Consider the following 22,544-nt stretch of genomic DNA (forward strand, 5'->3'; position numbering starts at 1 on the left):
ACAGCCCTCAGGTTCATAGGGACACACAAACCTCTCCACCACGATAAGGTGATGGTTCCCCGGAGAGGCCGGGGAACCTAACTAAGAGAAAACTAACTAAGAAAACATTAAACAACCCTTTTGCAATTATGTAAGCACATAATGTAATCTGGAAACTGCTGCCCTGGTTAAAAAAAACTAGGCAACTGATCTCAGCTGGGATTCTGTCTATAATGGAGGGAAATGGAAATTTGTGAGTCACCCCAAACTTCTGACCGGTAATGTATATGTATATGTGTGTGTGTGTGTGTGTGTGTGTGTGTGTGTATATGGAAGAATACAGCGCTGGCAGTGATGATCCCTAAACTACACCCTTTTTTAAACAAACATTTAAATGCTACATTGCAAAGGTTTAAAATCCATCACTTAATTCATTCATTATGATAGTCGATTAATTTAGGAATTATGCATCATGACCTATTTTCATCATAATTTTTGCTAAAACATTCCCGTACCCCCTACAGTACTCCAAAGTACCCTTAAGGGTACATGTACCCCAATTTGAACACTGCAATACACCTTATTGGCCAGCCTACTATTTTAGACGACCTTTTTTCATTTGGAATATTGTTTCAAATAGCCTTCACAAAACAGATGTTGCCAAACGGGAAGTATTCTTTTGGGAATTATTCTCTGGAAAATGATCCTTATGCTTACAGGCTGCTTTATATTTATGCTATGATCAATGCAGAAACATCTGAACCTCATATATACACTTTAAACCTGCATTTGACTATGTTTTGTTAACATGTTAATGGTGTTCTTTTATACAGCAGTCAGAGCTTGTTCCTGAAACAACTGGTTGACAAAACGCCATAGAGAGCTACTGTAATGTGTGGTGCCTAAATCCAGCTTTTAATGTTTTGGTTCACAGAGCACTTAATTTATACTTGACATCCAGTTGTATGAATTGTCTGCCACTTTTTTGCAGCTAATGTACATGTTGATTACAGGTTGAGCCCTTTGTGGTGAAACTGTGTTGACATTGTGTCTCTGTCTAAGCTTGTTATCTTTGTGCCCCACAGTTAGCTTCACTCGTTCCAAAAAGCCACTGTCTTTAGTAGCAAGCATGTTAGTCTCCATGGAAACTCATTTTATCAATACTTCATTGGTGCCAATGACCCTGTACTGTTACTTTGCTTCTCGCTGCTTTGTGTGCAAGTGTTTTCTTTTGGAGATTAAACATTTAATGGCAAATTGAAGTCCTGCTGCTTTTATCACCGATATTGAGCAAGCATATTTGAAAATCCCGGTGTTGTACTATAACACATCATCTAAAAAAAAGAAAAGATTTTGACTTATTTCTGTGCTTCTTAAGGGCAAACTGGTGTAATGCTAGGGGTCTCGCACAATTTTATCAGGTAGAAAAAGGGTGTGAAAGATAGCACCCAAAAGAAATTAACTGAAAGCATATTCCTGACCCTTTTTAATACAACCCTTTTGACAGCCAAACATTCTTTCAAATTAGTGGTCTGACATGAAAATAATGAGACTGGTTGTTTTTCTATAACCATATTTTGCTTCCTGCAGTTTCACCTGCTTTTTTTTTATTGAGCAGTATCTGTTTCGGGATTCCCTCTGGAATATTTACGCTCTTTCTCCCTCCAAAATGTCCACAGATAATTGCTAGAAGGCAGTGCCCAGGAAGGTCAGCCAAGAATCCCGCCGTAGGTGCCAAAGTGAAATCTACAGGACTACAATTACTTGGACTGAGGCGGCAGAGCAAAGTGAATGACAGGTAGGAAATAATTCATATGAATCACCTGCTGTATTATGAATAACCACCTGCTGAGAGGACATCGCTCGGTCAGTTATCCTCAGAATTGGTTCTGAATAGCCCTTTTTCGCCATTTGTTGGTAATTGCCTTAATTCTCTTGATAATACAGTGAAATTAACCTCCGAGAACATTTCTTCCTTATGGCATTTATGAGACAAGGTTGAAGGTGACATGCCAGCAGTCCCACAATTATATTTAGATTATTCTACTCGGCTACTATTTGGCTTGCTCTTTTGATGTCATTACTTTAGAGGGGTCCTTCTCCGCTGTTCATAATTTCCTAATCTTCATTTTACCAAAACGCACAGTGACGTATCCTACACGAGGGGCATTCTTTAAGCAATTCAGATTCCCTCACATCTCTTTTCTGTTTGGGGTACATCTAACCTTGTAGTGAACAGACATGAAAGGCTGTCAGTCAAACCATAGTGCCGTCTTTGTTTCTTTGTGGTTGCCGTTCTCCCGAGGAGTCAAGCGGCCACTGACTTAAGTCTAGTGGTTCTGTGCTCCTGGCAAAGTGCTCCTTCTTTCTACCCAACCCAGCGACCGCCTCAGGGTAAGGTGGAAAGAAGGTGAAGAAAAAAAGAAGTTGTAGAATGTTAGCGTTTGGATGGTTACAGAATGTAATCAAGGCCAGAAAAAGACTTTACACTGACCTTTGAGAGACTTTAGTTTTTTCCGTCAAACCCAAGGAGGATAGGAAGTGGTGTTGACAAACCTGAAATTTAAATTAAACATACATGTTCTGTAATGGCAGTACAGTTAGAGTTAAAAACCGTTTTGGACGTATTTGGGGAAACGGCATTCAAGCATCTGAATGGGTGTTTCCATTGGCAACTGTTGACTGACAACTGAGGGTCTGCGTTGCTAAGATACGGGCTGTGGTAAACTCCTAACAGAAGATTGTTATCCCGTAGTAGGGTTATGCAATGTCACCTAAATTGGCAGTTGGCAATGTTTTATAGTAAAACCTTGTGAAGGATGACGATACTGTCGGGGGGAGGACTATTTTTTCTACTACTATGTGCTAACAGATAACACAGAAACAATCAGACATACATTTAAATGCTTTCTGTAAATAGACATTATAACATACTGCCACTGGTAGGGGCAATAATCTACCATCATCACTGAGATTAAACTATATTCTCAGTTATATTTGCAATGGCCACGATGACGGCTCTCCATTGTAATGTCCGTTGGCACAACCCTATCCCGTAGGTGTTATGAATGTTGATACAAAGCGTTTGTTTTGTTTGTTACTTTCCATTTATGTTCACTCCACATATTAGAAAAAAAGAATGCTAGCTAGCGCCGGCTCTCTGTCTTGCTTGGGTCCAGACCTCTGTAAACAAACATGTCACCTAATGACGACTGAGAAGGGTCACAGATTGTTTTTGTAAATTAACGCATCACTTTAAAACATCTGTACAATTACTATATATTTATTATAATTAGATTTTGCAAATGTTACACTATGAAAGGCAGAATGTATCTAAATCTAAATGCAAAAATCACTTTCACCATCAAAACTTCCAAACACAGGGTTGTGGGCTGCTATCATGACCTAACAATGTTAAACTCAAACCTACCAAATATTTAATATGTGGACACTAGATAATAGGTCATGTATGTTTCCTGATGCTGTTAAAGGTTTGTCTTTATGGGTACTGTTTGTAAATATTCCGGTAGACATGACAATGTCCGTTAATATTAGTTTAGATGCATTGATGTACTATGCCTTTTTATTATATCTGTGTGTGTGTGTGTGTGTGTGTGTGTGTGTGTTGACCAAGGGTTTAGCGAAATTTCAGACATTTGTCCGTCTAACTACCAGCTGGCCGCCTGACTCAAACCCTCAGCAGAACATCAAACATCACAGTATCTCACTGCTTGGCTCAGTTTCACATAAACAGATCAAGGGTACCACAATGTTTTTATTCCAGTTGATATGGAAATGTCACATCATTTCAAAGAGAACTTCTGTTTTATTCATGTATCCAATATCCTGTTACTTCTGACTGCCCAATGTTAGCCTGGCAGAGCTCTAACCAAGCAAAAAGCAAAGGGAGCTTTACTGTAGAGGGTACAATGCACTGCACATGCAATTGTTCTACTGCAGAAAACATGGCATTTTTGAATATTCATGAATACTTCTGAAACATACCCTTTTCTACACTAAGGGGATTTCTGTGTCAAGACTCAAAAGCAGATTCTTCTTTCCCTGCTTAGATTTAAATATTGTGAGATTTGAGCTTCATTGATGCAGTTTGAAGTGATGATCAGGTGAGGTGGAAAATCGGTCAGGATTAAAAAAATAAACATAACACACATAATCAAATAATATAATTTCATCTGCATTTATTTAGAAGCCGAACACATTTGATATTTTCTTTTGCACTTCCTCTCTTGTTGTGATAAGTAGCTATTTACTACTTTCATAATGGATTTGTTATTCTCACAGATGTTATGCGGGCTCTTTGAAAGTGAGAATATTTGGCAACTTAGTGCTGAAGCATCTGATGTCTGGTTAATATACTGTAATATTGCTGATTTCTGTTTTATGTATTTTTCCTTTAGTGATGCTGATGACACTTTAATTGGTGTTTCTGATATATCTAGAAGCTAATAAGTGTATAATAAGTTTATAATAAGTGTGTAGTCTAGGGTTGCAGTTAACAATTATTTAAGTAATAAAGTTACTATTATCTTTTAATGTGACTCATATTCCCTTGGTTAGTTGAACAACATGGTCTATAAATTGTCAGAAAATATTGACCAACGGCCAATTCATTTTCCCAAACTCAAGGTACTCCATTTTATTGCTTGTTTTGCCTGACCACCGCTTGGTTTACTATCAAGACAAAGAAAAGCAGCAGTAACAGTTTAGTGAGAACAAGGCAACATATTTCCTTTAAAACTGATCCGATACTGATCAATAGTCTGTTGATAGGAAAATGACACTGAGGATTAACTTGTTAAAGCATGTTGAACGGAAAACTGGTATACATAATTTATTGGTATAGAGCATGATGTCAAATGACGCTGGCAGCAAAGTAGCCAAAATTTACTGGCATAGATTTGGTGATGTCATGACATGCCTTTCAAAGGCACACATATATAAAGCTGCAAAAATATAATCTTAAAAAAAAAAAAAAAAAACGTAATCCCGGACCAAATATGTTTTCATCTTTAAATGTAATTGAGAATACAGTGGTATCGTATGTGAATGTAATTTTTGGGAGACATGGCTGAAATAACACCCCTGCATGTGCTTTAGATTTAAGTTTAAGCTTCTGCTTGTAATGCTTTGTTACGGCTACGTTAGCTATCCCTACTCATGCTGCTGACCTACTCTTTTCTCTTTATCCAAAAATGATAAAAAAGATATAAGGCTTATACTTGCATACACCAGAGAAATGAACTAGCAAGTACCATGAGTTTAGAACAGTAAAGTGGAGTAAGAATAAGTTGTTTGGCGGCTGCAGGGCTTTGCAGACTTGCTAACGTGCAGTTAACGTACAGCTTTTATACCCAGCCATGTCATGTTTGACCTCATCTGCACGTTATGCTCGGCCTGTTACACTATCAGGACTGCATTACGAGTATGACTGACCCCTTTCTCTAGGGCCTTGCTTAATGTTTTCACTAGTATGAGTGGTGCCACACCCTATAAATCTCCATTCTCAATTATACATGGCTGGAATGGGAAATGAACATAGGGCACATCATAAAAAGCTTTACAACAGTGCTAATACAATTACATTAGAGTGATTAAAAAAAGGTTAAATAGGTGATCTATTACATTGATCTTAAATGCATTCAGACTTAATTTAATTTAACAATGCTATAATGCTGTAGTTTAAAAATGTTCTATTAGTGTTTGGAGCCTGCATGTATAACGATTAATTATTGAATAATTGTTCACGCATTTCAACACTGGCAGGCTCTGAAGGGTGATTTATTTTCTTCAGTGGCTGTGCAGAGATAGGGCTTAATTACAGTGGATAGCCTTATCTCCCTCCTCTAATCCTTTCTTTGGAGTCTCCCGTGTTCACGCCATCTAGTCGTCGATATTATCAGGCTGTTGGCACAGCCAGACAGAGAAAGTGATCCCTAATTTCTCTGTCACATTAAGGCTCATATATGAAGCTGTGGACCCGACTTAAGAACTCCAAAGTGGGAGGAAAGAGGAGTCACAGAGTGCTAGAAAACCTCTTCCCCAGTCTGAGGTCAGCGCCGGCTGGCACATTACCTACTTGCGCTGTCTTTCTCAGCTGGATGGACTGACAAATGTCGGGTCAAATCTAATCATATAATGGGCTCAGTTACTTGCCAGGAGCAATTTGGTGCGGATATTCTCGTACAAATGTAGGCAATTTGGTTGTTTACCACCTCACTATGAGTACAACACTGCATGTCTGTGCTATTCACAATGATGTATACTTGCATGATAAGACTTTTTATTCTTCTTTACTTCAAATGAATGCAGACAAATATCTCTTGACTTTCAGTTGACCATTGGTTTAACTCGATGATTCACAATCTACCGTGCTAGATCTTAATCAGGGAGACTGCAATTATTGTTGTTTGATCATTATTTTAGATTGATGGAACATTACCAACACAGTTGGCACTCATATTTGCATACATTAAAACACTTGGGGTAATTTGAAATGTTGGCAGCTTAAAGAGACTGTATTTTGAAGTTCCAAACGCGAGTTGGATCAGCTGATGTGCTTAGCATGACGTGCCTGAGCTACAGTACTGGAATGCTCCAGTCAATAGTGTACTCTTAGTCATTTCCACAGATGTTTTTCACTGTTTATTTTTCCACCATTTTTCATGAGATGAACCTCAAAGATCTAAGACTTTTCTGTGTACACAAAAGGCTTATTTTGCTCAAATATTGTTCTAAAATCTGTTTAAATCTTTTAGTGAGCACTTCTCCTTTGCCGAGAAAATCATCAATGTCACAGGTGTGGCAAATCAAGATGCTGATTAGACAGCATGGCTACTGCACAGGTGTGCCTTAGGCTGGCCACAATAAAATGCCACTTTAAAATGTGCAGTTTAACTGTGGAGACCCTGTATGGATTATCTCGGCAAAAGAGAAGTGCTCGCTCACACAGATTTAGACAGATTTGAGAACAATAATTGAGAGAAATAGGCCTGTAGTGTGCACAGAAAAAGTATTAGATCTTTGAGTTCAGCTCATGAAAAATGGGGGCGCAAACAAAAGTGTTGCATTTATGTTTGTCTGGGGGTCTTTGGTTTTGGCGGGAAAAAAAATCCTAATTCAACAGCATACATTGATATTTTAGACAGTAGGTTGCTCAACATTGTTGGCATGCACAATCCAACGTCCACAAAGAAATAGTTTTCCCAGTTTGTTGTGGAAGAACTGCACAGAGCCCCGAGCTCAGCCCCATCCAACACCTTTGGAATGAACTGAAACTGGAGCCAGAACTATCACCCATCAGCATTGGGCCTCAGTAATGCTCTTGCGGCTGAATGGGAGCAGATCTTTGCAGCTATGGTTTCAAAATCTTGTGGAAAGATCTAAACACAGAGTGGTGGTTGTCATAGCAACATATTATTGCTGGAATGGATTAAATGGTTCAACAATTTACCGACCCTGTTGCCAGACCGGGAAGTTGGACATTGGAGGATACTGCAAAGCCCCAAGTTATGTTCATTGATCTGTTTTTTATGTCCATCTTTTTAATATATCTGCTCTTAGCAGCTATGATATGGTTAACACCCGACTTAACAGCCGCGGTCCCGCTGTGTCACAACTAGTTAAATCAAACCAGGGTTTGCCTATCCAGCGACGCGCGCATTCACATAAAGGAGGCAATGTTTGCACAGCGTGACCAATCGCAAACCGCAAGCCACATATTTTACATAAGAAGAGCAAACTATAATTCTACATAACTATGAAGAATACTGACCTACGGGTTTTTCTGGCAAAACGCGAATATGGTCACTGCTTCCTAAAACAGGAAGGGGAGCTGGCAAAAATGGCCGACACTGTTATGCGTAAATCACTACGCAATATCTTGTCAGGCTCAAGATCTGACCAAAATTGCACTTGTGCTTTTCATAAACTGTCGTTGCTTTAGCAGTAAGACACTTTAGCAGTAAGTAAATCTTTCTTCATAGGAATGGCCTCTGGTTAGTTTTTCACTCGTTGGCTAAATAAATCTTCAAGCAGAAATCATCCACTTACGGTGTGCATATTTAAGAGAATACCACTTCAATTAAAATGGGCTCCTTCACATTTTAATTGGCATTAGTGGAACCTGCAGTGGGATTGCAACACCAGCGGGGACAAGGAAGTGAGAAACTTGAAAATAACCATGGAAAATTACAATCACAGGTGGATCAGACAACAAGTTAAATAAATAAAAAGTCCAAACATTGCCCCTTTCTTATAAGGGTTTAAAAAAACAAAAAGTCTCCCAAACGTGGTTATTGAAGTGGCATTATACACACTGACTGTCTTTGAGACCCTACCTGTTTTCTGGAGTGACAAACACAGCCCCGGAGATGCTCAGTATGCTGATTTCTAAGGGAAAAATGACTGGGGAGGCTGTATGTTCTGCTGTACTTTCATTGGCTGAGTGGGTTGATGTTTGTCAGAGCAGCAGGCATTTTCCCTTGCGACTAGTTTGGGCATCCTAAACAGCGGATCTGCTGCTGTATTCTTAGTTTTCAGTCACCGCAGAGTGAAATGTCAAACGGAATGCACAAGAAACTCCCTCTTAAACCGTCATTTAGTGTGTTCGGGCTCAGTGACAGCTCTACCTGAAACACCGAGTGCAAAGAGATGAGAAAGCTAACTAATTAGAGATCCAACACAAATGTTTAATGAGGAGATTATGTATAACCACACAGAATCCTGGAATAATAAGACTACTTTGTCATTTGTCTTTTTTTCTTGAGAATGTGATTTTTCTTTTTTTACCCTTCATGCAATTCAGGAAGTTTAGTTTAGTAAGTTTTGTTCTCACTTACTATGCTTATACCGTATTTTCATGATGAAGTACCTTTCCCTGGATTTCATTTAGTTTTAGAAGATTAATTCTTTTTAAGGCACATTAAGCTCATTTTCCCCCATTTATTTTAAACTGATTTTCATATATTTTTCATCTTCTCAACATTTTCTTTATCATTATTTTGCCATTGGGCTTTACAGACTCCTTATTTTCTGATTTGATGTTTCCGGATAGAAACGAATTCTTTATTTTCGTACTAATTTTCTTGTTATTACAGTGAAATCCCAGCTTCCAACTCTACATATTTTTTAAACGTAACCAAACATTTTAGCCAAATTAAGTCCACATATTTTGGGCTTTGTATTCACAATTCACAACTTTTTTTGGTGGCGGTTGGGTGAACAACATATCTGATACATTATCCTCACATATGGAGCCTCGACTATAATTTGTTGAGAAAACTTGAGTCGCTCATTTATCCTTCAATTTGAAAACAGTTAAGGTGAACATGTAATTATGAAAGGTTTAGCCTTTATTGTCCTCTTAAAATGCCCATATCATGCTCATTTTCAGGTTTATATTTACATGTAAAGGTTGTATCTGAAAAATTATCATTATTATTATTATTATTATTAATTATCTATTATCTTTATTTTCCCCAAGATTATTGGTAAATCTCTATTTTCCCCTCCTCAAAGATGAATGTTATACTGATTCCACAATAAATCTTTAAGATTATCCCTGTAAATATAAATTTGAAAACAACACAACACCCTGTCAATGAAATAATCATTGGTTTGAATTTATAACTTTCATCAAAACATTCTCCCCATATTATTGCAATTTGAGTCGTATTACCTTCTTTTTAAAATGCTGGCGCTATAAGTCATCCTTGCCTGGAATGCAATCAATATTCAAACGAGGTAGCTGATTCTGCTAACTGAAAACCATATGCCAGCACCTGATGTTATAGTGATGGTAATAGCACTGTCAAGTTTGACAATGTGGAGAAAGCAATACTGTCATTCCCCATATTCAGTTTTGAAAATCTCATTTTGCTTTCATCTCTTCACTAACACAGAGCTGTCAACATGTAATTCAATGAGTGTCACCACTGCGCTTGAACATTTTCTTCTTCTCTTTTGCCAACAGTGCTTACAGCATCCTTCATGACTTTACTTCTGTTGTGTTTAAATCATGTTATGGCCACTTTGCTTGTGATTGTAGTTAATTATCATGCGCAATGGCGTGTATTATACACCGGCTTTTGCTTAAGGTCTTTCTTCGTGGGCAACATTTGATCTGAAAGTGATGTGTTGATGTTTACAGTAATGCCTCTGCACAATAGCCGCCTTTTTATTCAAAGTTGTGGATGAAATGGGCTGTCAGAATAGAGGAAATTGAAACCAGTCTATATCTTATGTATTGTGAGAACACTATCTTCTGTTTCCAAAAGCAGTCACAGCACACACACATAAACGTCCCTATACTCACACAGAGCATAGTACATACTCCACCATTTCTCAACCTAACACCGAGTGAATTGGAGCTCAAGAGGGAGCGGCCATTACAAAGTGGGCTTCAACCAAGGCCATCCAGATATCTGAAGTCAAGCAAATATCTATATCTCTTCAAAGCATGATGCTGATCATTTTAGCATTCTTATTGCCAACAAATCCCATTTAAAAAGACCAAAAGCAACAATGAATTGACTGTACTAACAAGTTTAATCTATGTATCAAAGCCTGGTATATCTTCTTCCTCTTTGCCATAAAGATCCATTTTTGTCAAAAAATTATTAAAAACACATCAATGAGTCCTGCTGCCCCAATTACTTACTAGAGCACCAAATGTGCCGCTGGAAATAGTTCCAAACAAATGGACTATTTCATCCTATTTAACATTTGAGGAAAAAAACTACAGAGACCAAATGTTTTGGGAAACTACTAATTTGTATTACTTTTTTGTAAACATAAGCTGATTTATAGACTTGTGAGTTGTTGTTCTTTAAGATAAATGTTGTCAATTGGATCAGAAAAGCTTTGGGCTGAGGTCAACAATCAGGGATAGGAGAGTTTTCTATCATATGTTCTTCATTAGTACATAGTTTGTCTAGTTGCTCTGGAAATGTGCATGTTCAAAATGATCCTCCATTAATCATTCAGCTCCATCTGCTAACAACACAAATATACTCCAACAGTGACCAAATAGACCTGGAGGTTAGAGTGGTTTGTCAACTGCAAAAATAAACTTTGAAACTCAACTTTTGTGTCAGATGACGTTGAATGGACAAGAAGATTTTTTTCATTCTCCACAAAAACCAATGGAATGGAGGTGTATTTCCATGACAACTAGGCTGATGGAAATGATGTGACATGAACACAACACATTTAAATGTCCAGGCAGACATTTTATTCCCTCAGACAGGATTTGAGTCACCTGTTTAATATGTTTCCTAGTTGAATGGCAAAAACCTTTTTTTTTCTTTTTTTTTCTTGTCTTCCTTGTCTTCCTTTCTTCACCGGAGATCCAAAGATTCAGACGCATCATTTACATACAAAGGGATGATCCCTCTCTCTCAGCCCCACAAGTGATGGGATTTATTACTTGTGTTGTTGGCTTGTTCCACCATAAGACGTGTGAACAACACTTCAGTTGTTTCCAAGCAGGCCGACACTCCAGTCATTTTCATCAGCACTCTTGTTCAGGTAATGTTCCTTCAGGCTCGCTGATTTCAGGGCTTATCTTGTTAAGAGCCCCCCTGCCTCGCTGCAGATCTGCGCGGCTGTCAGGCGCGGGGCCCGCACAATTCAGGACTATTATTGGTGATTGTGGAATGACACTAATTAAAGTCATTGATGTTTAAAATGAAGCGCCACACGTCCCACTTGTTTTGTCACAAAAGCTCAGATAGCTTCCCCAACCTGGCCTCGTCGTGTAGTTATCATGCCATTTGTTTTCAAGCCATGTGGAGAAACTAGTGTGTGTCACTTCATTAATAAAAAACCTTGAGATAGGGGGAGAGCTCTGCTTGAGGCATTTACATTTTAATTTGAGCACAGGCACTTGTTTGCTTATGGCGTGGTGTAATACTATAGCTCACTGAGTTAAACTTTAATCAAGTTTTTATTATGATGGAGTCAAACGAAAATAACAGACTATTTATAGTGCATGTTCCTTCCCTCTCAGCTGACTGGAGTGACGTTATTTATGCTGGATTCATCTATCTATAAAGTGTGTGTGTGTGTGTGTTTGTGTGTGTGTCAGACATAACTCTTGAACCGTTAGTCTGAGGGATTTCAAACTTGACAGGCGTCATGCTACGGGCACATGTTAGTGCGGGGCCAAGGTTGACATTGTTTGGATTAGAAATGCAAAAAAGGTATGGATCGTTAAATATATTGGCAAAAGAAGCACCCATTGGCTTTTGCTGGCCCCTCCCCTCTCACAAAGTAGCACTACTTTGGACTGTCTTTGACTTTGAATAAAAAACGACAATTCCTGAATTTAAGGAAGTGTCATAATCCCACACATGCAAAGCACAAACGGCTATGCTGTTGTGCTTTACAACAGTGGGGAGTGGGGGTGTTACAGCGCTTGACTATTTTCCTGCTATTGTATTAAATTGCTGTGAGCTGCCAGAACATAACGTAATCTCTGAGATTATTCCTTAACAGCGAGTGTGCAAAGTGAGAAAATCTGAGTTGAAACCGGCAGACAGCAGTTTTCAACAGATTTAGCCTGGGTTGGATTAGTTAAATCTACTTCTAATTTACAACACTAAACACTGGGCCAAGGTAGGTAGCACACTGTCATGTGTCCGGATTACTCCACGTTGTCGTCGTGATATTTGGTGACTACATTCTGAATCTGCCCCGTTCTGTCAGGTGAATACAGAAGTAGGTAAGCATACAACGTCTTCCTCTAATGTAGATGTAGCCTACACTGTAAGTTAGTAGTAGGCTATAGTGGAATAAGTGGTTTGGGGTACAATTTGGTTTTGAAGAATTCTACAAGCAGCAGTGCCACAGGACGAGCAATCACCCGTTCCAGACAGGAAAGACGTTTTCAACGGGCTCTGTGCTAGTTATTTGAACTAAGTGATAAGAAGTCATATTTATTCCATTTGTACAATTTGTGCAAATTGAGACTGAATGTTATTGCTTTTTTGCCCCTAGCTTCCATGGTAGAAAATGTAAGTCGGCCATGAAACCTTTGTCTTTACTGAATCAGTTGGCCTCATGAATATATTTTTATTTGGAGAATAGGTCCTAACTTGTTAAATATCTGAATGATTTTACACGTCTTTTGTTGTAGCATTTCACTGGCCACTCAGGAATGACAAAAACACAGACCCGACATGCTGTATAATCAACTTTTAAGTTGAGTATTGCTAATTTACCAAACAGTTCCTTCTTTATTTTTTTTTTATTTTTTTTTACAGAGGCCGCAAAAATTGAGCAACATCAGCATTCAGTCTTTTGTATGTTCTCCTGATAAATGTTAATCCACTATTTACTCTCCGTTTTAGCTCTGGTTTAGTCTCCATTTACTCCCTATAAAAGAATCTGGCTCTTTTGCTGCTAAATGTTCACCAGCTAGTCTCTGACTTTGTACCTGCTGTTTGGTGCTGGGCCGTTAGCAGACATATGCCATACATAGTAAACATTCGGGGCTCAGCCCAAACCTTGGTGGGGTCCGGGGGCATGCTCTATTTCTATCTTCATACAGCAGCTATTTGCACTATTTTAAAGCTATTTATTAATAGAATGACTCAAAATCTGCACAATTTTGGAATAAACCTGATAGTTGGCTCCTGTAGAGTCTACATCTAATGTTTTCCCACCATCTTCATCTTTCAGAAAACAGAACACAACAAATGTTGAGGATTACTAATTTTTACTCGTGCTACCTAAACATGGGTTAAATTGGTCTTATATTACATATTACAGACAGAATGAATGGTAAAAATTCCCCAGTAATAGAACTTTTTCTCCATTGATTTGCTGGTCCAGGCAGAGAGCCTGAGATTTGGGGCCTGCAGCCCGATAACTTATCAGATAAATGAGTCAATACGGTTTTCATTTGGTTTCTCAGAATCACTCAGGACCCTTCTAAAAATGACTTAAGGGGACGATTCGACCCAAGGACCACTATTTGAATAACCCCTGCCTTAGGGGCTGTAATGAATTGACAACCTCTTATTTGAGATTTTTCCTTCAGCAGCCGCACATCAGTCCTCACCTCCCTGTTGTTAAAATGGGTTTACAGTTGCTCAATACATGTTCCACCTTTTATTTATGGCTAGAGTAGCATCTGGCTGGCAGCCACAGCAAGCCCCCCCCCCCCCCCCCCTTCTTTCACCTGCTTAAGATGCAGTAGAGCCTCTATGGGTTAGGAGGGCCAGCTCTATCAATCTGCTCCCTTCCGGCCCCCACGTTCCCAGTGTGGTTAATCACTGCCACTAATTAGTGCTAATTACTCATTGCTGCCCGGGAGAGCCCCGTCTCTGGCTCACACTGATGTGAAGGTCCTCTGTGGCACCCTGCTGCTTGGCATTCCTCAGGTACAGGGGGGGCGGGGGCTGGGACGGTGGAGGTGCGGAGGGGACGGAGGAGGCCACAGGGAAGCTCATCTTTTCTAATTTCCCTATTTTGGGGGCAACATTTGTTGCTGAATCCAACATATCCCTGGTGTTTAGCCTCTGGTGTTTGCAGGTAGAAGGCTACGTCCCTGTGGGCCTGCGCCGCTTTAGCCCAGCACACTGGTTTCTGCTGGTCTGGCTGGTGGCCTTGTCTGCATGCACAGGCAGGCCAGGCTTAATGAGCCAGCACCTTTTTACTCCCTTTGTCATTAATTGTCTGCGACCATGACTCTGCGGCTTACGTTGCGTTTGGCTGACTTTTTTTTGTTTTTTCTTTCCCCCAGTAATTTTGCTTTAATAGATTCAATTTGCTTTCATTTGCTCTGTATTGATTTATTTGTCCTGCTTTGTCTTGTCAACCATAGAAACCTATAATTTCTCACAAAAGTTTGTGATGAAAAGGCAGCTGGAAAAAAAAGCTCATTTTAATTTGCAAATATTGAGCGAGCTATAAAAAAAGAAAAAGAGAAATGACAAATGATGTTGATACGGTGTGTAAGTGCGGCTTGACTAAAGCTGAACTCATTTCTTGGAGGCAAGAAAACCACATTCAAAATCTGGATTTCAGATCAGGTGCAAACAGGGAAGCTTAATAACACGTTGCAAAGTTGTTAAATGCTCTCATTTGGCTCCATCAGGTTTTAACCCGTCCAAAAAAAGAAAACATCTCGGTAATATCAGGTAATGGAAGGTGAGCATGTCATGTCAAGCCCTAGAGAACTATACAATGACAACTGATTGGGGGAAATCAGTAAATCGGTATTTCAGACAACAGTTTAGACGCAGAGGTTGAGGATGGGTCTAAAATAGATTGCTTTAGCCTCTGCCAGAGGGACACGGAGCACAGCACCGTGTGTCACTGGGAATCAGCGAGAGGGTAAAGCCTTTACCTCTCACTGACCTCCAAATGTGAACGGTCCAGCTGTAGTAACTGTGACAGATGAAGCAGCCACAATCATAACACACACACACACACACACACACACACACACACGCGCGCACACACACACACAAGCACGCATTCAAAAACAGACACACACGCTCACACACACATTTTCAAACAGTTTCAAAAAGGTACAAGTAAAAATTGAAGGTTCAGTCTGACTAAAACTTCTTTTACACTTAATAATTACTTATAAATATCTTAAGTTAAATTTTAATTACCTAATAGTCCTTTTTCTTAATATTGTAGTTTTTGATTAAGCAACACTCATGCATGTGATGAGTATCTATGACTTTCCCCTAGTGGGTAATGTATACAAAATATGAATGTATGTACAACACATGAATGTATATACAACAGATGTTAACAGATGGTTAAGCCCTCTGATGTAATTCTCTGATTCATTTAATAGACCAAGTAATTAATGTGGAACTAAACCTGGCATTAGAAACACAATCTAAATATCTCCAAGAAGCCATTGGTACCAATGACAAATCCCCTTGCATTGCAAGTCCTAAAAGACTTATTTTCTTAAAGCTACATTGTGTAAGAATTTCTCCCATCTAGCGGTGCAGTTGTATAGCAACAGGGAGAAATCACGACACATGATTACATTTATGTTGCAAGCTAGACAATCCTTTTTCATCATTGACATGAAGAAAGGTATCCTAGATGTCGCGCTAGCATTATGCAGAACCATGTTATGGTTAGCCAAGCAACTGTAAAACTTTGAATGTACACAAATAAGCAGAATTCCCATTAGAGAATACAACAGGAAACTTTGGCGTCCCTTTATAAATCTTTTCTTCATATAAGCTCTTTCTATCTTGGAAAACATTAACTTGTTGTTTTAATTATCTTGTTGGCAACTGCGTTACATGTCCTAGAGAATAGGCGTGGTGCTCCAGCTGCCACCAGCTTTCAAATCTGCCAGCAGTTGCGGAGTTATCTTCTCTTTTCTTTGGCTAACGTATTTTAAAAGTGGAGGCGCAACATGGTGGAATACATTGGAGCGAGTCGCTCGTATTCTGAATGCGCAAGAGAATACTTTGATTAGTTAGTGGAAGTAATTACACATGAATAAGCACATATTTGTGAAAGAACAAAAAGCTTTTTGCTAAGAATCAACTCAAAAAAATTACTCAATGGATGCCACACATTGATGCTATTTCAACCTATATCCAATTCAAATCAACTTGTGACTAAGTCTACGTTTCAATGGCAGGTTGCTCTCGCCAAAAAGAAACTGCATTTTTGATACATTTGAAGTTGAAGTTCAAAGTTCTTGTATTTGGAGACATCAGTCTATAATGTCAATTTAGTCCCAATTGCCCCAGAATTGGAGATTTTTTAAATCTTTAACGGACTTCAATTGTCAATGTTGACTTGTAAACGGAGGTTCAAACTTGATTCTGGATCTTGGAAACAGCAATTGGGATTGATTCACTCTTTAAATTCAACATGGACGAGAAATTGGAAATTTGAACAATTATATGACAACTAGGTTAAGATATATTGAAATGATTGAAAGCTCCTAATTGAGTTTATGTCATCTGCACTGGAAAAACTGGTTCAAAACATCTTGATATACTTGCATACTGTTTTAATTATTTTTCAAGACTTTAGGGACTGAATCCCATCCAATAATGAAGAGCATCTTTGATAAGTTGTTCCCCAATTAATCAATTTATAATGAGATCTAAGAAGGAATACAATGTAACCGATTTGGAAAACAATAGTTAAGTAAAACCAAAATCACTCATAACTGTTAGTGAGAACATAACAGGAGATTGACACAAACTGAATGTCTGAGTTTGCGTTGGCTCTGCAGCAGCATTGAGCTGACCAGACCTTCCTATGTTGAAGCATTTCTTACCTTTGTGATGTTTGCCGCCAAGACCAAAACAAGCTATATGGGCAGGTTAGATCATGAATAGAAAACGCTCTCTGTTTATGTCTCTCTGTATCATTACTTTCAGGAGAGTAGCAGTAGTTTGAAAGCAATCTCAGTCGCAGCCTCTCAAAGAAAAGAAAAAGTGTCAGAATCAAGAATGCATCGGGGCAGGATGGCAAACTTCAGACTTCATAGAAATGAGAGGACGGTGTTCTCTCTCCACCCCGAGACTCTGATGGGTTATTATTTCTCTGATGACAGGAAGGTGAAATAAAGTTTTCAGACGAGCTCAGACAAGTGTGTACACAATGAAATATGTCATAGATATATGCGTCTATGTTTCTATACTATTATTTTCACACTGAAAATCTGTACACCTAAAATTTGTAACGAGCCTTCCATATCTATATGGACCTTCGATAGAGCCAACGTGCTGCCCCGCCATAATTTTACAGTAGCCAAGAATGGACAAACCATACACCTGCACTAGAGAGGTCCTTTCCCCTTTAGCACGTTACCTGTAATGGGAGGGGTGAGTGAAGGGGTATTCAGTTGGTTGCAATCTGCACCCTCACCGCTAGATGCCACTAAATCCTACACACTGCTCCTTTAAAAATTCCATGACATGGTGCTCTTTGGATGCCTTTATATAGACCTTAGTGGTCCCCTAATACTGTATCTGAAGTCCCTGTCCCGAAATTCAGCCTTGGTGCAGAATTACAGCCACTGGAGCCAGTCCCACAATGAGCTTTCTTTAGTGGCATTTCTGAGTCTGTAGCTTTTGAGGAGGAGAGGGGGGGGGGGGTGGAAGCTTGGGGTGTGACCTCATAAGGGGCCAGATTCCAGATCGGCCCATCTGAGATTTCATTTTCTCAGGATACCAAGGGCTCGGTTTACACCTATCACCATTTCTAGCTACTGGGGGACCTTAGGCAGGCTGGGGGAACTCACATTAATGATAAAAAAAAACTCAAAGTGACATTTTCATACCATGGGACCTTTTTTTAAAGGAGTTATGTGTAGGTTTGTATTAGCCAACTTTTGGTGAATTAAGAACAGTACAGCAGCTTGCTGTTAAGAACAACAGCATTCCTTACCGTTTTGTTTTATAGAAATGCAGTTGTTCAAAATAGCTACTGTAACTGCTGTATGGAGTCGATGTAATTAAGCTTTAATCAGGACTACGTGGAAACACTGTTATTATTATTATTATTATTATTATTATTATTATACAGAATACTTCATTTATAACTCCACTTTAGCACAACACATCGAAGAATTTTCTGATCTGACGCTAATATCATTAGGATTGCTGTCAAATCTTGCTAGCTTTTTGGAACATTACCAACTAGGGTTAGGTACTGAAACCCGGTGCTAATGCGACACCGGTGTCCTAATGAGCGCTATCTACCCAACCGAATAGCAACACAGATTTCGGTGCCACTGAAATGCCTGCGCTGCTTTTTGATGCTTCAAAACGGACGTTAGAGGCAACAGAAGCATTGCTTCATGGGACACAAGTTAATATTACACTTGGTAGCAGGTAGCGTTAGCCTACCGTTAGCTATAGCTTGATTAAAAGTTAAAATTCTAACAGCTAAACGCTGTAAAGTGTGACTGTATTTCACCGTCAGAAAAACAACCCAGTTTACTTGAAACTGTTAAGCCTTGTGGTGCATTCAAATTCATTCATGTGCATATAAAGTTATTTTAACAGTAATTTACTTATACTTATATTTACTAAAATATGTTATTGTTATTACAATTTTATTAAATCATTTGTTTTGAACATATGGCCTTAGCAATAAGCAAGCCATTCTTTAATTTCACTGACTATCGTTTTGGGCTCTTCATCTTTTATCTTTATAAGTATCAGTTTAAAAATTTAAGATTTTTTTTAGCACCAGTATTGGAAAAAAACAAAACAATTCCCAACCCATTTACCAACCCTGGCTTTAATGTTAATTTGTATATGGACAAGTATGTAGCATAAACCAGTGGCACACACCACACTTTTTAAAAGCCCTAGCTAATGAACAATGTATGGGCCTTCCATACATAAAAACTCAACAACAAATGCATAAGAGACACAATCGCAACAATAGGATAATCACAAGAGGATAAATGTAAATGTGCTGTATTTATATAGCTCTTTTCTAGGGAATACATTTATCATACATTAGGGTTAGCTTAAGGTAAACATTGTGCCTCAGGGTTAAAGTGTTTTCATTAAGGATGGGGTACCTTAGTTGTTATGGTTACAGTAATAACCATGTGGTCAGGGATAAGTATGTTCATTGTTAAAAGAAACCCATGTTGACTTGGACAGCTATCTTAATTAGTTACTTTGCTAATAATCATGTTTAATACAAATTATCTTAAACACAAGTTGTTATAGATAGATTCAATTACAGATTAAACTAACCAGCTATATATATATATATATATATATATATATATATATATATATATATTAATAAAGTAGTCCAGTCACAAATGGAATGCATAATGAGTACTTCTACACTTAGGCCGCATAGCTGCGTCATATTTCTGCTGGCTTACTTCACTTTTAAGTTTTTGAATGTGACTTTTTATTCAATAATTTGTAAGAAGACATAGGAAGTTTAATTATGTCACATTTCAGTCCACAAGAAATACAATGCGCCTCACACCGATGCACACTCTGCCAGATGAAGCTAGCCTTATTGCACCGGGCTGTTATCAAGCAGTGCCTTTTAAGATGTGCCCAGCTTCATGCAGACATTGTTTCTATTTTTTTTCTTTAGTGTTTCTTGCGGTGGGACTTTAAACTGACACCAAAGCAATTTTTTTTGCAAATGAATTTCTCTAAATGGAGATATGAAGCCTCTTAACTGTTTGAAAATACATTTATTTCTTGTCAGTATGCCTCCCCTGAAAGAGTATTCATCTTTCCAATAAGATAAATTCCCACTGCACAGACTTCGTTCATTAAACCTCTGAGATTCATTCAGGTTTATTTTTAGAGAGAGATATTCTTTGTTACACCGTATTTGATTTTCCACACAGTCTAGTGGGTTTTATGCAGTTTCAGGAGGTACGCTCAAGCAATATGTTTCCTTGGCATAAACACAAGGTGAGGTTAGGGTTGATCTCCTCAACAGTGGCGTTCAGTGTATTCAAACATTCCGGGTCCAGGGACACCGTCATCTTGACTAGTGTTCCTTTGTCAGGCGCCTTTTTTAAAGGAATCTCCGGCATGTTTTTTGTGGTCCGTGACAACATAGGTGTGTAGGTCAAGCTTGTCTTTGTGTTCAAAAGCGCTTACATTTTTTTTTATAAAATTCTTTCAAATCCAATTAAATTGGTATTTTTGGTTTTGAGCTATTGAACACATTGAGAGTTTTAGCAAACGGAAAGAAAATTCAAAACACAAAAGACCTGGACAACAGTGGCAAGATAGCCTGGGCCGACTTTACAATCGCAAGGGATCTTCTTTGCTCATGATAAACAAAAGCTCCCACTCGCCCTTATAAAACATGCCAAATCTGGGCTTTGTTTATGTCTTGTGGAGGATTTGTCTGAATGATACTTTGATTGCTTTGTGTTACGTTCCCCCCCACCATTCCAAACCCCAAATACTTTCACATAATCGAGAAGCAGCGGGTGTCCAATGAAGATACTGCATTTGCTAAATAATGTTTTTGTCACTACATTGTCAACTTCTCCGGATGCAAACGTATGCAAATGTCCCCAAAAAAACACTACAAGGCACGTCCATATGAGAATTGGCCTGAAAGAAAATACGACACAGCCCATCACTTTGCACCCACCCAGCTACCGCTTGCATGTGGAAATTTGAAATAATATTTCAGCAAAAATGGCACAAATGTCACAGGCAGACAGGGCGACATCACACAAACAGTAATCTGTTGCGTTTCACGACTCTTAATTGAGTTTTTGTTCTCTACCCTCCTTTTCTTTTTCTCTTAATTTTCAATTCTCAATAAATATAGCCATAAACCTGAGGAAAAAAAAAGCCTGTGAAGCTAAAACCTGGAGGCCATTCTTATTCATCAGAGCAGCTTGCAGTGTTTTTGGCCACTGCCACGGAGGGGCCTGTCCATGGCTGCAGCTGACATCTGTTGGCAAAATGTAGCGTCCAGGGCTGTGATAGACAACAGGAACTGATTTATAAGGTTCCCTGTTAAGTGGGTGTCTTAAGGTAATTATAAACTAGTGGGGGGGGGGAGTTGCCACTAATTGCACCTTCCCTGATCTGTAATGAAGGCCAAACAGCATGAATGAGCCCATCCTGCGCGTCTCAGGCAGTGGCGGAGCGAGGGCAGCTGAGCTTGACCAGTTAGTATTGGTTTAGCTCTGGGCTGAAGCTCCTCACCTGCTGTTGTGCCGCATCTCTAGCCAATTTCTCTTGAGTAATTAACTGTGATGCCACATATGGCGCAATGGTGGAAAGTGCAATCGGTGGCGGATGTAGAGGAGTCAAGGATAAACCCTAAATGCGGGAACCCTGCGGTGACCGCAGCTCCGAGCACACAGCGCGAGCTTAAATGGGAGGACTGGAAAACTCTTTTGACATGCACAATTAAAAACAAATGTTGTTTCCACATGACACAAATGAGTGTAATTAATCACTGAGCAAATGAATTATTAGGAAGATTAGAAAACAAGGTAGATTAAGTACACCAATGAGGCTTGAATTATTAACAATATTTGTATCAGCTGATTAAGATGTTACAGACAGAGCACATTCTGACAAAGTCGTTTTACATGCATTAGGCTTTGGATGCCGCAAAGATGAGCAAAGCTTTCAAAAATAAAGTGTAAAGAGCTGCACACACTATTTTCCAAATTTTTCTTGAAATGTTGAAACTGACAGAAAATCCAATAAAAGAAAAAGAAAAAACACACAAACAAATCTGTAGCACTGATATGCAATTTTGTAGTGCATGTCAAGACAAAGAATAACCCGTATAGCATCATTGTGGAGGACTGCAGTATTTCCTGATTTGAGAGCGTGATGGAGGGTCAGTAAAAGTCAACAATACCAAAAGCAACTTTATCTACGAAAAGGTGTTTAACGCTAGAAAGGCCAGCATTCCATTTACTCCTAAAACCGCCAGGTGTGTAATTTTTGCCGCGTTGCCAGGCTACCGGTTGTGTTGTGAATGCTGAGTGAAGCAATGTATAGCAGTATAAATGATCACATTTTCTTTTAATACCACGCTGCTCATTACTCACTAGA

At 38.9% G+C, this 22,544-nt stretch overlaps 1 protein-coding gene across 4 annotated transcripts in view; it reads left to right on the top strand.

The window, feature by feature from the left end:
- LOC117958594 (RNA binding protein fox-1 homolog 3-like) overlaps positions 1–22,544 on the top strand; it is a 407,104-nt gene that overhangs the window by 40,857 nt on the left and 343,703 nt on the right. For 3 of the 4 annotated variants that reach the window (XM_034895075.1, XM_034895078.1, XM_034895076.1), the window contains exon 2: positions 1,659–1,777. The gene's annotated coding sequence lies outside the window, so the exon portion shown is untranslated. Of the gene's footprint in view, positions 1–1,658; positions 1,778–13,264; positions 13,321–22,544 lie in introns of all 4 variants that reach the window. The other variant, XM_034895077.1, reaches the window with a different exon arrangement.

This window comes from Etheostoma cragini, chromosome 15 (genome assembly GCF_013103735.1).
Source record: "Etheostoma cragini isolate CJK2018 chromosome 15, CSU_Ecrag_1.0, whole genome shotgun sequence".
Lineage (NCBI taxonomy): Eukaryota > Metazoa > Chordata > Actinopteri > Perciformes > Percidae > Etheostoma > Etheostoma cragini.